This window comes from Staurois parvus, unplaced genomic scaffold, assembly GCF_062004578.1.
Source record: "Staurois parvus isolate SC_StPar_1 unplaced genomic scaffold, SC_StPar_1.0 ptg001433l, whole genome shotgun sequence".
Lineage (NCBI taxonomy): Eukaryota > Metazoa > Chordata > Amphibia > Anura > Ranidae > Staurois > Staurois parvus.
Window position 1 is genome coordinate 15280 of NW_028319229.1, and position 16794 is coordinate 32073.

General features: G+C 41.8%; 1 protein-coding gene across 2 annotated transcripts in view; it reads left to right on the forward strand.

The window, feature by feature from the left end:
• Window positions 1–8904: 8904 nt before the first annotated feature.
• Window positions 8905–16794, forward strand: part of PARL (presenilin associated rhomboid like) — a 269194-nt gene continuing 261304 nt past the window's right edge. The window contains exon 1 of one of the 2 annotated variants that reach the window (XM_089662174.1): window positions 8905–8985. The gene's annotated coding sequence lies outside the window, so the exon portion shown is untranslated. The remainder of the gene's footprint in view (window positions 8986–16794) is intronic. The other variant, XM_089662173.1, reaches the window with a different exon arrangement.

Consider the following 16794-nt stretch of genomic DNA (forward strand, 5'->3'; position numbering starts at 1 on the left):
CCATATAGTAATTCATCCCCCATATAGTAATTCATCCCCCATATAGTAATTCATCCCCCATATAGTAATTCATCCCCCATATAGTAATTCATCCCCCATATAGTAATTCATCCCCCATATAGTAATTCATCCCCCATATAGTAATTCATCCCCCATATAGTAATTCATCCCCCATATAGTAATTCATCCCCCATATAGTAATTCATCCCCCATATAGTAATTCATCCCCCATATAGTAATTCATCCCCCATATAGTAATTCATCCCCCATATAGTAATTCATCCCCCATATAGTAATTCATCCCCCATAGCAATTCATCCCCCGTATAGTATTTCATCCCTCGTATAGTATTTCATCCCTCGTATAGTATTTCATCCCCCGTATAGTATTTCATCCCCCGTATAGTATTTCATCCCCCGTATAGTATTTCATCCCCCGTATAGTATTTCATCCCTCATATAGTATTTCATCCCCCCATATAGTATTTCATCCCTCGTATAGTATTTCATCCCCCCATATAGTATTTCATCCCTCATATAGTATTTCATCCCTCATATAGTATTTCATCCCCCCATATAGTATTTCATCCCTCATATAGTAATTCATCCCTCATATAGTATTTCATCCCTCATATAGTATTTCATCCCTCATATAGTATTTCATCCCTCATATAGTATTTCATCCCCCATATAGTATTTCATCCCCCCATATAGTATTTCATCCCCTCATATAGTATTTCATCCCCTCATATAGTATTTCATCCCTCATATAGTAATTCATCCCTCATATAGTATTTCATCCCTCATATAGTATTTCATCCCCTCATAAAGTATTTCATCCCTCATATAGTAATTCATCCCTCATATAGTAATTCATCCCTCATATAGTAATTCATCCCTCATATAGTATTTCATCCCTCATATAGTATTTCATCCCCCCATATAGTATTTCATCCCCCCATATAGTATTTCATCCCCCCATATAGTATTTCATCCCCCCATATAGTATTTCATCCCTCATATAGTATTTCATCCCCCCATATAGTATTTCATCCCCCCATATAGTATTTCATCCCTCATATAGTAATTCATCCCTCATATAGTAATTCATCCCCCCATATAGTATTTCATCCCCCCATATAGTATTTCATCCCCCCATATAGTATTTCATCCCTCATATAGTATTTCATCCCCCACAGTACTATTCCCCCCCCCCCTTCTAGTAAGCCAAGTCCCCCGTGTCAATTCACTTACCTTTTGCGTTCCTCTCGCTGTCTTCCCGCGCCGTTCGGGTCTTCAGGGCGGACTGTGAGAGGAGCCTAGCTCCCCTCCCCTCACGTTCGGCACGCTGCCCCGCCTACACACATCCTGACAGCCACATCCGCAGGCCGGATTAAAAGGTCCGCGCTGACTTTTGGGGCTGCCAACCGAGAGGAGGCAGGGGAGCGGCCGACCGAGAGGAGGGAGGGGAGCAGGCGCCCGGCACACAGAAGAGCCGCATTAGACTGGGTAAAGAGCCGCATGTGGCTCGCGAGCCGCGGCTTGCCGACCACTGGTCTAGCCACATACAGGACCCCAAAATCCAATAAGCACCTTCAGGCTTTTAAAGGGCTTTATTTCCTCATTACACTTCATGACTACCTATCACAGTTTCGGAGGCCCTGAAATGCCAAGATGGCACCAACCCCCCCCCCCCAATGAACCCTTTTTGGAAAGTAGACACCCTAAGGAATTTGATAAGAAGCATTGTGAGTATTTTGCAGATCTAGTTTGTTGCCACAAGTTTTTGGAAAATGAAGAAAGAAAACATTTTTTTCTTTTTTGCTATATTTCAAAACCTTGTGAGAAGACATGAGATCTGCAGAATACTCACCATGCCTCTTTTTAAATTCCTTGGGGTGTCTACTTTCCAAAAATGGGTAATTTTGGGGGGTTTGGTGCTAACCTGGCATTCAGGGCCTCCGAAACTGATGGGTGAGTGAGGAAGCGAAATGAGGATGTTGCGCACCTTCATGCTTTCAAAGTGGTCATTGGATTTCAGGCTCCTGTATATGGCTAAGCTCCCAAAATGTCTCACACATGTGGTATCTCCATACTCAGTAGAAGTAGCAGAATGTATTTTAGGGTGTAATTCTGCATATACAGTTGTGTCCAAAATTATTCAACCCCCAATGCTGTAAAGGGGTTTAGGGACTATAGTGTACATTTGGAATTGTATTCAGAATCAAATCCTACAAGGACGTTGTAACTACCCAAATGCAACTAAAATGACATCAATTGTTTATGTAATACAGTAGTAAATGGTTCTTATGTGGTTTCTTCATTGCCACAATTATTCAACCCCTTAAAGACTACCACTCTGAAGAACAGAGGTTCATACAGGTGCTTTCCATCAGGTATTGAAAACACCTGTGGATGTCACCGAGCAGCAATCAAGCATAATAAGCACCAATTAGGCAGCTTTAAAATGACTGTGATACTCAGCTCCTTCTAGACATTTACTGGTGTGGTTACAAACATGGTGAAGGCAAGAGAATGGTCCAGGAAGACAAGAGAAGAGGTGATTTCTCTTCACAGGAAGGGCAATGGCTATAAGAAGATTGCAAAGATGTTAAACATACCAAGAGACACCTTAGGAAGCATCATTCGCAAATTCAAGGCAAAGGGCACTGTTGAAACGCTACCTGGTCGTGGCAGAAAGAAGATGCTGACTTCGACTGCTGTGCGCTACCTGAAGCGTAGAGTGGAGAGAAGTCCCCGTGTGACTGCTGAGGAACTGAGAAAAGATTTGTCAGATGTGGGTACAGAAGTTTCAGCCCAGACAATAAGACGCACACTGCGTAATGAAGGCCTCCGTGCCAGAACTCCCAGGCGTACCCCCTTGCTGTCTCCAAAGAATAAGAAGAGTCGACTGCAGTATGCCAAAAGCCATGTGGACAAACCACAAAAGTTGTGGGATAGTGTTCTGTGGACTGATGAAACAAAATTAGAACTGTTTGGGCCCATGGATCAACGCTATGTTTGGAGGAGGAAGAACAAGGCCTATGATGAAAAGAACACCTTGCCTACTGTGAAGCATGGTGGAGGGTCAATCATGCTTTGGGGCTGTTTTGCTTCTGCAGGTACAGGGAAGCTTCAGCGTGTGCAAGGTACCATGAATTCTCTTCAGTACCAGGAGATATTGGATGGAAACGTGATGCAGTCCGTCACACACCTGAGGCTTGGGAGACGTTGGACCTTTCAACAGGACAATGATCCCAAGCATACCTCCAAGTCCACTAGAGCATGGTTGCAGAGGAAAGGCTGGAACATTTTGGAGTGGCCATCGCAGTCACCAGACTTAAATCCGATTGAGAACCTCTGGTGGGACTTAAAGAAAGCAGTTGCAGTGCGCAAGCCTAAGAATGTGACTGAACTGGAGGCCTTTGCCCATGAAGAATGGGCGAAGATACCCGTAGATCGCTGCAAGACACTTGTGTCAAGCTATGCTTCACGTTTAAAAGCTGTTATAACTGTAAAAGGATGCTGTACTAAGTACTAAGATTGAATGTCACTTGGGGGTTGAATAAAACTGATAATGCTGTGAGCACAGAAAAGACATTTGTGGTTATTTCATTATAACTGTTATGTTATATTTGTCTGACCTACAAGTGCCTCTTTAATGTAAATGTAAGCAAGATGACTGAATGATCAAAAGCAATGTCAAACTGGCCAAAACACTCAATTTCAGTGGGGGTTGAATAATTTTGGCCACAACTGTACCATGGCTTTTGTGAGCAATATATCATTTAAGTGACAACTTTATGGAAAAAAAAAAAAAAAAAAGTTTGTCATTTTCCAAAACTTGTGGAAAAAATTAAATCTTCCATGGACTCAATATGCCTCTAGGCAGATAGCTTAGGGTGTCTACTTTCCGAAAAGGGAACATTTGGGGGCGTTACTGTCCTGGTATTTTAGCACCTCAAGAAATGTGATAGGCAGTTAGAAAATAAATGCTGTGTAAATACCATTATCTTTGCCAGCCTTTCTCAACTGGGGTACCTTAAGGTTTCTTCAGGGGTGCCTTGGCAAAATGTCTAAAAATGCCCAAAACTTTTATACAAGCCAGCGTGTGGAATAAGCCTGCCTTTTGGTTACACAAACTAACAGGTTTTTCAGCACAATTATGACCTTCTAGCCACCAGCATCCTGACAGCCAATGGCATCATCAGTTGATAAGGAGGATGTCAGTTGCCTGCACAGCATCCTAGCTTGACCTTTGCCTGCCCTTCTTCTTCAGTGCTGGGCGGGAGTGGGGGGGGTGGGTCACATTAGCTCAGTGATGGAGAAAAACTGAGGGAAAAGAGTAACATTGGAATACTAGTCAATACCTTATTGTATTATTTGTAAAAAATATATAGTAAACTCCGTTATAAATTTAGGCCAAAATGTATTCTGCTACGTTTTTGGTAAAACAAAATCCCAATAAGTGTATATTGATTGCTTTGTGTGAAAGTTATAGCGTCTACAAACTATGGTATAGATACTGCAATTTATGCCATTTTTTTTTTCTTTTGCTATACAGCGCTGCGCTAGTTTAACGGAGAATTGCGCGGTCATGCAAAACGGTACATAAATGAAAATGGAGCTTTCTTTCGGTGGTATTTGATCGCCTGTGCGTTTATTTTTTGCGCTATAAAAAAAGGCTGACAATTTTGAGAAAAAAAAAACTATATTTTGGACTTTTTGCTATAAAACATGTCCAGTAAAAAGAAAATATAAAAATCTAATTTCGGCATGTCTTTGCTAAAAAATACCCCCCAATACGTGTAAATTAATTGGTTTATGTGAAAGTTATAGCGTTTACAAATGGCGGGAAAGATACTGGGATTTTTAATTTTTTTTTTTTATACTAATAATGGCGGCGATCAGCGACTTATGGCAAGACTGCGGCGGACATTCTGACACTGGGGGGAACTGACTTGGGGTCACTGACATCTCCAGTGACATCAATACAGTGATCAGTGCAAAAACAAAACACTGACACTGTACTAATGGCACTGGGGAGGAAGGGGTTAACTTTTTTATTCACTGAAAGGGTTAACTATGTGAGGGGAGTGTTTTACTAGGGGGCGGGGGTGTGTACTGCAGGGGGACACACTGATCCAGAGAGAAACTCTTCTCTCCGGCTCAGCATGTCAGGAGCTGACAGGGAACTGACAGCAGAGCTACTGCAGCCCCGCTCTCTGTCGGTGATTGCCGCTAATCGGCGGGACATGGCCGGTAATGACCGTCCGTGACCCGGCGACTGACACCCGCGGCCACGATCGGCAGCGCAGGTAGGGCGGTGGCACGCCTCGTGCGCGCGCTCTACGTGTTTTGCAAAAGCACGTTTTAAAACGTGGTTTTGCGCAGCCGTGCCGCCCTGCCACCATATTTCTACAGTGGCTGGGTGGCAAGTGGTTAATAAACTAAAAGTAAACCTTGTTTCCTTTAGAGATATAAACTCAGAGAAAACATTCTCTTTTAGCTGGGGGAAGTGACAGACCCTTATCCGAGCATGCAGCCTGGCAGGTCAGAAAAGGGGGGGGGAATGAGTGAGCGCCCCCCCCCCTCCTGAACCATAACAGGCCACATGCCCTCAACATGGGGGGGTGCTTTGGGGCAGGGGGGGCTCCCCCCAAAGCACCTTGGGGACAGGGACCTCTTCCCCACAACCCTGGCCAGTGGTTGTGGGGGTCTGCGGGTGGGGGGCTTATCAGAATGTGGAAGCCCCCTTTGCCAAAGCATTATAGGGATTTTCACCATAGAGACCCCTCTTCCCTCAAATTTATAGGGATTGATGTTGCACAACATCAATGGCGGGGTTCAAGCAGTGGTAGACAGGTCTCACGTTTGGAGACCAAGTGGATCTTTGAGATCAAATCCATGACCCCTTTAGGCCACAACGTGGAAGTAGACTTAAACTGCTTCATTGATAACAGTTGAACCCCATACATGGTCAGATTATATACCTGGTATCACAACACTAGGACCATTCATTAGATTATATACTGCGTTTGGGATGTTTTTGGTCGTTTATGGGTATAATGAATTTTCTTTTCTATACCTCTTTCAGCACCACTTGTTTTAATATGCATTATATATTATGACTGATTTACGTGTTTTAATTATGTTTTGACTGTTAAGTTTAATTTTATTATGTTTTATTCTGTTTAAAATTGCACCATTTTATAACATTTGTGTTATTCACATTACATTGTTAAAACCTGTATTAGAATTGCAGGAAACACTAGCAAAATGGTGGCCGTGTTTCCTGCGCATGTGCATTAATCTATGCACCTTGGGGTATTTTATTTCTTACCCAAGTTACCTATTATCTCCCTTAGTGTAACCATGGCTGGTGTTTAATGATCCCAGCCTAGCACAAGGTATTTGATTTTCAAGGCTCGATTTTTAATTTATTTTAATCCAGTATAAGGCACAACACCCTGTCTCTCTTCCTCAGCTGATATCTTCAATAAAATGGCGGCTGCACGGTCCGCACATGCGCATTTGGGCACGATCTTACAGGACTTTCTAACCAACAAAATGGCAGTGGGACACGCGGCGGCCATTTTAGAATTAGAAAATCACCAAAAATATGGCGCTCGCGCATGCGCAGTATGCCGGACTTTGGCAAGATGGCGCCGGTGCAATTGGGCGCATTTTTAATATATATATATATATATATATATATATATATATATATATGAGCAATGTGACTTCCGGCCTGCATGGCATCACCCCTACAGCAGACGTGTGTTTACACAAAACGCATCTAGGAGGAGCCCTCGTACGCCTTGACGTCATGCTGCCGGATCAGGAGGTCCGGCGGCCCTCTTATGATTTCTACTGGTCAGTGCTTTTCAGGTGCTCTTATCATTATCTACAAGCAGCTTTCTACCACTACCTACAGTCATTGTCAGTGTGTATACTCTGCTTAACTCGATTTAATAAACCTTTTATTAACATTACTTCACTATGAGCACCTTTATTCTCTATACCTGGCACTGAGCCTCCACACCTCAGCCCCAGTATTTCAGGCATCGGTGAAGACCTGGGGAGTAAGTACATTATGACCAGACCGGTGTCCTTCCTACACACCATTGAGTGACCATCAGAGGATTGCACCACTGGGCAGCACCCACCCAGGATCCCCTACATGTGATCTTGATATGCGCATTGAGATTGCGCTTCTGGTGAGTAGGCAATCTACCTATATCTCTACATCGGGATACCGGATCATACCCGCATTGATTGAAGTCGCCTATAATTTTTTGGAATATAATTTCTTTGGACTATCCATTTCACTTGCTATTATTGTATTGGACATTAGTTATTTAATTGCTGAAGATAGGTTCAGCTTGTTCATGACTCTTTGTAGCGCTGCACTCCTCATTGATTGATGTTTGAAGAATAGTACAAAAACATCCTCAGAGCAACTTTTCCCAAACATCTGAGAACAGTTTGATGATGAACAATGCTTTTTGCAACATGATGGAGCACCATGTCATAAGGCAAAAGTGATAACTTAAATGGCTTGTGAAACAAAACATCAACATTTTGGGTCCACGGCCAGGAAACTCCCCAGACCTTAATCTCATTGAGAACTTGTGGTCAGTCTTCAAGAGGCAGGTAAACCAAAAACCCCAAAAATTCTGACTTATTCCAAGCATTGATTATGCAAGAATGGGCTGCCATCAGTCAGGATGTGGCCCAGAAGTTGACTGACAATATCCCAGAGCTTGCAGAGGTCTTGAAAAAGAACACTGCAAATATTGACTCTGCATAAACGTAATGTAATTGTGTCATTCTCAAAATGTTTGGTCACGGCTGTAGCAAAGAAATTTCACAGATGGACTTATTGCACAGGTGGCAATAATACCGCGGAACCATGCTTGAATTCACTGAGCTCCTGAGAGCGAGCCATTCTTTTCACAAATGTTTGTAGAAGCAGTCTGCATGCCTAGGTGCTTGATTTTATACACCTGTGGCCATGGAGGTGATTGGAACACCTGAGTCCAATGATTTGGCGTGACGTCCTAAGTCCTCATGCACACGACGTTTCCTCACACTAACAGCCACCTTAAAAATGCTAGTTTTTCAGCGTTGGCATTTTTTTAGCGGTTTTCAGCTGAAACATCACTTTGCTATTTGTTGCCTCCTACTTTCCCAGAATGCATCATCTCCACCATTTTAAGAGCAGAGTGAGCAAAAGAGCATATAGTAAAGCTTTAATAGCTCAGTAGGACACTATCACTTCCTGTTTTGCACCCAGTGCTGTAATCTGAGACAATAGGACTGCAAAGGACAATGAGAAATGACTCTGCAGAAGCATGCAGCATGTCAACAAAGCCAATAGAGCTGAAATAAACTTTGGTATGATCTGGCTACATGTAGGACATGTAGAAGCAAGAGCATCCCAAACAAACTGGAAAAGCGGTAATAATTTTCCTTTTCCAGAAAATCTAATTTTAGAAAAAAAAGTCACTTTTAAAAACGCGTTTTCTGGAGGGTGACCGCGACCCAAGATAGCCGCTCCGAGTTAGAGCTCTGCTCCACTGCAGGAATCTCGCTCCACCAATGGCCGGCTAGCCACCCACATCCTGCCAAACACCCTTGCAACCCTCTCCGGAATCCTCCCGCACTCCGCTGACATGTCCCGTAAGCGGAAAGACCACCTATATCCGCAGAAATTCTCAGCTTTTTTTCTGCCAGCGGGGCACGGTCTGCGGCAAAATGGCGCTGACGGTGCTGCTCTGAGGCTACAGAAAAATGGCGCTGGCTGCGAACCGCATTCTAACTTGGGGAGCTGAAAAAACTTCCCAAATGAAAGAACACACTACTTCAGCACGTTCTCCCACTACTTCCGGGTCCTCCTTCTCCCTCCACCAAAAGCCTGGTCAAGTCCAAGCTGAGGATAGCGACACGGAACCGAGATCTCTCAAATGGCACAAGAAGGGAGGTGAGTTAACATAGAGACTCTATGGACGAATCTACCTCTCACACAGATCCTATGGCCGCTTTTCCAACCACTAATACACCTATATTAGACTCCACAATGAAAGAAATGTTGGTGTCTTTGAGGTCTGTTTTACAAGCTGACATAAATTCTGCACTATGGAAAGTTAGGGTAGACGTAGATGATTTAGGTGAACAGATGAGCTATGTAGAATCAAAAATGGATGAAATTACTTCTTCCCACAATGCACTAGTGGATTCCAATACTGAGAAGGAAGAAGATATTCTGTGGCTTAACCACTTCAAGTCCGGACACTTTCACCCTCTTCCTGTCCAGGCCAATTTTCAGCTTTCAGCACTATCACACTTTGAATGACATTTGCGTGGTCATGCAACACTGTACCCATATGAATTTTTTAGCATTTTTTTGAGACAGATAAAGCTTTATTTTGGTGGTATTTATTCACCACTGGGATTTTTAATTTTTTTTGCTATGTAAATAAATAAAGTCCAAAAATTTTGAAATTTTTTCTTATAAAATTTTGCAAATAGTATTTCATCATAAATCTTGACCAAAATGTATTCCGTTTATCTTTTTAGTAAAAAAAAATTAAAAATAACCCAAATTAGTTTATAACCAAAAATTATAATTTTTAAACTTTTTTTTTTTTTTTTACATTTTTAAAAAATTTTTATATTTGTTTTTTTTATTTTTACATACTGTCACCCTAGCAGTGCATTGTTACCATGGCGACACTGTACTACTTGTGGGGGGTGATTTTTAAGATTTTTTTTTTTTTTTTTATACCCTCAAAGGCTGTAAAAGCAATCATTCTTGCCATTGAGAACTACTGTGTGAGCTGTGATTGGTCACAGCTTGTCACATGGTACAAGGCTGTTATGAATAGCCTTATACCATGTGAGCTCACATGTAGTAAGCATTGATGTCACAAGTGACATCTTACTTACTACTTTGCATGTGATCACTGGCCAACGAGTGATCACATGATCGGGACCTCGCACAGGGACCTTGTCTGGAGGACACAGCGGGCACCGGATCGTGGTGCTGCGCGCTCCCAGGGATCGTGCACAGCTAGAAAATGCGGGTCCCGTTTATGAACGGCAACCCGCCCCTGAAGTGCCACTTTCCTGCCATTTATAAACAGCAGGCGAACAGCAAGTGGTTAAAGGCAAACTAGTGGATTAGGAAGACCGATCGCTGAGAAACAATCTTAAGCTATGGGGAAACCCTGAATCCATACTCCCCAGACCAGCTGGCTGCATACGCTCAGCAGATGCTCAGAGTTCTCCTCCCTAACGCTTCCACTACAGAATTAGTTGTGGACAGAATCCACCACATCCCACTTCCATCCCATCTTCCTGACTCCGTCCTAGGAGATGTCATCCTCTGCCTTTATTTCTTCCACATTAACCATTTGACGCCCGGCCAATAGCCGTATGGCATCCTGAAAAATGTACTAGCCTTCCGAGAGGCTGCCATATGGCGTCCCCCCGCCCATGCGCAGTTCGCGCGCTTGCAGAGCTGTGCAGTGGCGCGATCAGTCACCGGCCGTGTACCTCGGACACGGCCGATGACAGATCTGAGTACCGGCCCCCGTTGCCGGTACCATGTGACCTGCTGTGACCAATAACAGCAGGTCACATGACAGTTGTACACAATGGATGGCTTCATTCATGCCATCCATTGTATACTAGTGTCTTCATTCGTGCCATCCATTGTATACTAGTGTCTAGCTGTGAATGGTCACAGCTAATCACATGCACATGTCATGTGATTAGCTGTGGCTAATCACATGCACATGTCATGTGATTAGCTGTGGTCAAATCACAGCTAAGCACAAAAAACCCTGAATGATCAATTTCTTTTAGGTAAATGCTTGCTTATAGCAAAGTAATTCTTTGCTATAAGCAAATTGTGTAAAAAAAAAAAAAAATACTGATCACTTCCCCAAAGTAGTACAATGTTACTATGGTAACATTGTACTACTTTGGTCATAGTGAAATATGAAAAAAAATCTAAAAAAAAAGGAAATGAAAAATAAAAAAATATATATTTTTTTTCACACTGTCACCAGTCAGTGTCCCTGATCACCACCATGCCAGTTATATGACGCTGTACTGCACTGGTGACAGTATGTAAAAAAACAAATAGTGAAAATTATTTTTTATTTTTTCATTTTCTGAAAAATTATGACAAAAAAAATACAACTTCAAAAAACTCGCCATGCCTCTTATGAAGTACGTTGGACTGTCTACTTTGCAAAAAGGGGTCATTTGGAGGATATCTGTACTATTCTGACATTCTTGAACCTCAAGAAATTTAGATTGGCTGTCAGTACTTCAGGATTGATCAATATTCAGATCTATACCATAGTTTGTGAACTCTATAACTTTCCTACAAACTAAAAAATACATCCTAATTTGGGTTATTTTCACCAAAGACGTGGCAGAATACATCTCGGCCTAAATTTATGAAGAACAATTATTTATTTGCAAACTTTTATAATAGAAACAAAGAAAAACATGTTTTTCTTTTCAAAATTTTCGGTCTTTTTTTTGTTAATTTAGCAAAAAATAAAAATCCCAGCGGTGATTAAATACCACCAAAAGAAAGCTCTAGTTGTGTGAAGAAAATGATCAAATTTTAGTTTGGGTAGAATGTTGTATGACCGCACAATTGTCATTCAAAGTGTGAGAGCGCTGAAACCTGAAAAATGGCCTGGGCAGCAAGGTGTAAAATTGCCCGGTATTGAATTGGTTAAAGATCAAGTCCTTTCGTTGTTAAGAAGGTCTGAATCGTGCCTCTACCATACACAACTCGTAAAGTTTTTCCTGATTTCTCTCGCTACACCATGCAGATGAGGAAAAATATGTTTACCATAACCAAAGCGCTGCATAACCACAGCATACTGTTTAAATGGCGGTATCCCAATCATCTACTGGTTACAGTCAATGAGAGGACCGTTACACTTTCTACTCTTGAGGGCTTACATTTCCTCAGACAACAAGGTATTCTTCTGGATATTCCTAATCCCAATCAAGCTACCACCTCCTCCACCCATTTAGCAGGGACCTGGCAAACCGTATCCCATAAAAAGAAAACCAAGAACACAACTGACAGTCGGCCTTTTAAAGTTACATTGCCTCCTACTTGAGATCCACTACATAGCTCAATACCCCTCACTTATCTTAGGCACCCTACAAGGTGCACCTGGACCAATATTAGTCACTTTTTATAATTGCCTTTTGGTTCATTCTCCCCAGTTGGGAAAAGTTTTCTCCTGTTTCTGGTCCTATGTCCCACCTACATAGCACAGCACAACAGTCGTCTTTGACGCAAGCGTCATCCGAAGTTACCACCAGCTCAACTACCACATCCTGCACTATGAAATTCTATACCTACTACATCCTGACTTACAAATGTCCTTATGGCATTTAAAATTGTTTCCATAAATGCTCATGGACTAAATCACCCAGCCAAGCGTTCCTCTTTATGGCGAGAAGCCTGCTCGCTCCAACGTGACATCTTTTGTGTACAGGAGACGCATTTTCTGGAATCGTCTCCTCCTCGATGCTCCCGTTCTTTCGCCTTAAAAAAACTCTCATATGGATCAAGATGGTAGATATATTATCTTAGTTTGTCAGATTAACTCCAAGCTGTATACCCTGGTTAATATATACGCTCCCAACTCTCCTCCAATATGTTTTACTTAAACGTCTTCATTAGAAAATCTCTGCAGTTCAAGAATGTTTGCTCATCCTTTGTGGTGAGTTTATTTCCATCATGGATTCACAGCTCGACTCTTCATCATGTTCCAACCCATGTACTGACTCCCTACAACGTTTTTTTCAGTCGAGATTTTACCTTTTTTTTTTTTTTTTTTTTTTTTTTTTTCCTTCTTCCACACGTCATTTGATGTACTCTAGAATTGATATGTTTATAGTTGACAAGCATACTTTGCAGAAGGTCTCATCCTCCTCGATACAAGATATAACATGGTCAGACCATGCTCCTATTACCTTTAGTAATCGAGGAGAAAGAGCACACTTCTCAGATGTATTTATGGAGATGTGATTGTTTGTGGTAAGTGTAACAAACTAGACACGCAGACCTATCCAAACACTTGCAGGAATTCTTTACCAATAACGCAAGTTCTGTAGACAATCCATTATATTATGGAATGCCCACAAGGTGTATATGAGAGGAGTTTGTATTCAAATGAATGCTAGACTCAAACACAAAAGGAAACAACACCTTAATGACCTGTTGCAACACTGACGCAATTTAGAAACTTTAAACAAAAAATCTTCTAATTCCAAAACTATCCTTGGAGCACACACAACTCTGTCTAGACTTACGTATACTCCTACCTTATTCATGCGAACGCCACCCTGAAACTTAATCATTACGCTACAGGAAATAGAGCAGGTAAACTCTTGGCGCAGAGAATTGCAGCACAAAGGTCCAAACCAAAAATCCAGTTTTTATACCACCAGTCAGACCACCACAAAATAATCAACTGACAAGAAATGGCCGATTCCTTTGCCAACTATTATAGTTCCCTTTATAATCTAAAGAATGACCTTACCACTACCCAACCTTCTGATACGAACATAAGGGATTTCCTTAGTATGCTTAATTTGCCATCATTAACACCAGCACAATTTCAAGAACTGAACTCAGAGTTCACCCTAGCTGAAATATTAAACTCAAATTCTTTACCCAATGGTAAATCGCCAGGTCTGGATGGCTTTATATCAGAGTACATCAAAACCTTTTAACACCATTTAAAACAACATCTAAAATTTGTAGTTGATACAGCTGCCTCCTCTTATATCCTGAGGAAATGCTCAAAGCACACACAGTCACTATCCCTATACCTGGCAAAGACCCTACAACCCCAGCGAACTTTCGCTCTATATCACTGTTGAATGTAGATGTAAAAATGTATGCTAAATTAATTGCTTGGCTTCTTACAAATCTAATTCCATTACTGGTCAAGACAGACCAATCAGGTTTTACTCTAGGCAGACACTTTTCCGATGCTACAAGATGCATGATAAACGCCATGCACTATGCTAAATCCACTCGAATACCCTTATTAATGCTGTCTGTCAATGCTGAAAAAGCATTTGACTGCATACATTGGTCTTATATGTCCTACACCCTTGAAAAATTTGGCTTCAAAGGCTTCATACATCGAGCTATTCAAGCCTTATATCTAACCCTTCTGCACAGGTTTACACATCAGAAATGCTATCAAAAACCTTTCCAGTTACGAACGGTACCCGTCAGGGATGTCTCTTGTCACCAATAATATTTAATCTACTTATCGAACCATTAGCTGAAAAGATCTGATCACATTCAGATGTCTCAGGTTTACTCATCGGAAAACACCACCACACAATCCAACTATTCGCGGACAATCTTATTCTACTGTTAACGAACCCCCCCCCCCCCAATCCCTTCTATCCGCACACAGCATTTTGAAACGGTTTATTGCCATATCTTACTATAAGGTTCATTTTTCTAAGTCCCTCATCTTAAATGTCGGAGTCCTTATGTAGTTTGGAAAGATAGTGGAATCCCATACTTAGGTATTATGCTATCCCCTAATCTGCAATCCGTAGCTAAAATACATTTTGACCCCTTAATAAGGAAAATTTCAAAGGAGCTTCTCAGACTATGTGCATTCAACTTGTCTTGGATGGCTAGACAAACTATGTTTAAAATGAAAATCCTACCCAGGATCTTCTATACAGTCAGGTCCATAAATATTGGGACATGGACACAATTCTAACATTTTTGGCTCTATACACCACCACAATGGATTTGAAATGAAACGAACAAGATATGCTTTAACTGCAGACTGTCAGCTTTAATTTGAGGGTATTTACATCCAAATCAGGTGAACGGTGTAGGAATTACAACAGTTTGCAGATGTGCCTCCCACTTCTTAAGGGACCAAAAGTAATGGGACAATTGGCTTCTCAGCTGTTCCATGGCCAGGTGTGTGTTATTCCCTCATTATCCCAATTACAATGAGCAGATAAAAGGTCCAGAGTTCATTTCAAGTGTGCTATTTGCATTTGGAATCTGTTGCTGTCAACTCTCAAGATGAGATCCAAAGAGCTGTCACTATCAGTGAAGCAAGCCATCATTAGGCTGAAAAAACAAAACAAACCCATCAGAGAGATAGCAAAAACATTAGGCGTGGCCATAACAACTGTTTGGAACATTCTTAAAAAGAAGGAATGCATTGGTGAGCTCAGCAACACCAAAAGACCCGGAAGACCATGGAAAACAACTGTGGTGGATGACCGAAGAATTCTTTCCCTGGTGAAGAAAACACCCTTCACAACAGTTGGCCGGATCAAGAACACTCTCCAGGAGGTATGTGTATGTGTTTCAAAGTCAACAATCAAGAGAAGACTTCACCAGAGTGAATACAGAGGGTTCACCACAAGATGGAAACCATTGGTGAGCCTCAAAAACAGGAAGGCCAGATTAGCGTTTGCCAAACGACATCTAAAAAAGCCTTCACAGTTCTGGAACAACATCCTATGGACAGATGAGACCAAGATCAACTTGTACCAGAGTGATGGGAAGAGTATGGAGAAGGAAAGGAACTGCTCATGATCCTAAGCATACCACCTCATCAGTGAAGCGTGGTGGTAGTGTCATGGCGTGGGCATGTATGGCTGCCAATGGAACTGATTCTCTTGTATTTATTGAAGATGTGACTGCTGACAACAGCAGCAGGATGAATTCTGAAGTGTTTCGGGCAATATTATCTGCTCATATTCAGCCAAATGCTTCACAACTCATTGGACGCTTCACAGTGCAGATGGACAATGACCCAAAGCATACTGCAAAAGCAACCAAAGAGTTTAAGGGAAAGAAGTGGAATTAACATGCAATGGCCAAATCAATCACCTGACCTGAATCCGATTGAGCATGCATTTCACTTGCTGAAGACAAAACTGAAGGGAAAATGCCCCAAGAACAAGCAGGAACTGAAGACAGTTGCAGTAGAGGCCTGGCAGAGCATCACCAGGGATGAAACCCAGCGTCTGGTGATGTCTATGTGTTCCACACTTCAGGCTGTAATTGACTGCAAAGGATTTGCAACCAAGTATTAAAAAGTGAAAGTTTGATTTATGATTATTATTCTGTCCCATTACTTTTGGTCCCTTAAGAAGTGGGAGGCACATATGCAAACTGTTGTAATTCCTACACCGTTCACCTGATTTTGGATGTAAATACCCTCAAATTAAAGCTGACAGTCTGCAGTTAAAGCACATCTTGTTTGTTTCATTTCAAATCCATTGTGGTGGTGTATAGAGCCAAAAATGTTAGAATTGTGTCGATGTCCCAATATTTATGGACCTGACTGTATGTTTAGATCACTCCCAATCCTAGTCCCTCTTCATACTTTAGATTTTTTTACCATTCCACAAGAAACGTTTGTAGAGCCTAGTTAAAGATTATAGAGTGTTGAACACCCTTATCCTCAAACACCATACTATCGGTGGAGCTGGATGTATTGATTTTGAGGACTACTTAACTGCTCTCCTTTTAGACCAGCTAAGAGAGTGGTTTCACCAGCCACCTCTTGGCTAACTCTTGAATCCTCACTGGTTTTGGGAGGTAATCTCTCTCATTTCTTGCTCATGGATGCCTGGAAACCTTGGAATCTGCACACTCTTTACACTGTAGCCTGGTAGCTTGGAGGAAGCTGATCGCCAACTCCCAAAATGCGACCTCTATTCCTTCCTCACCCCTCCCATT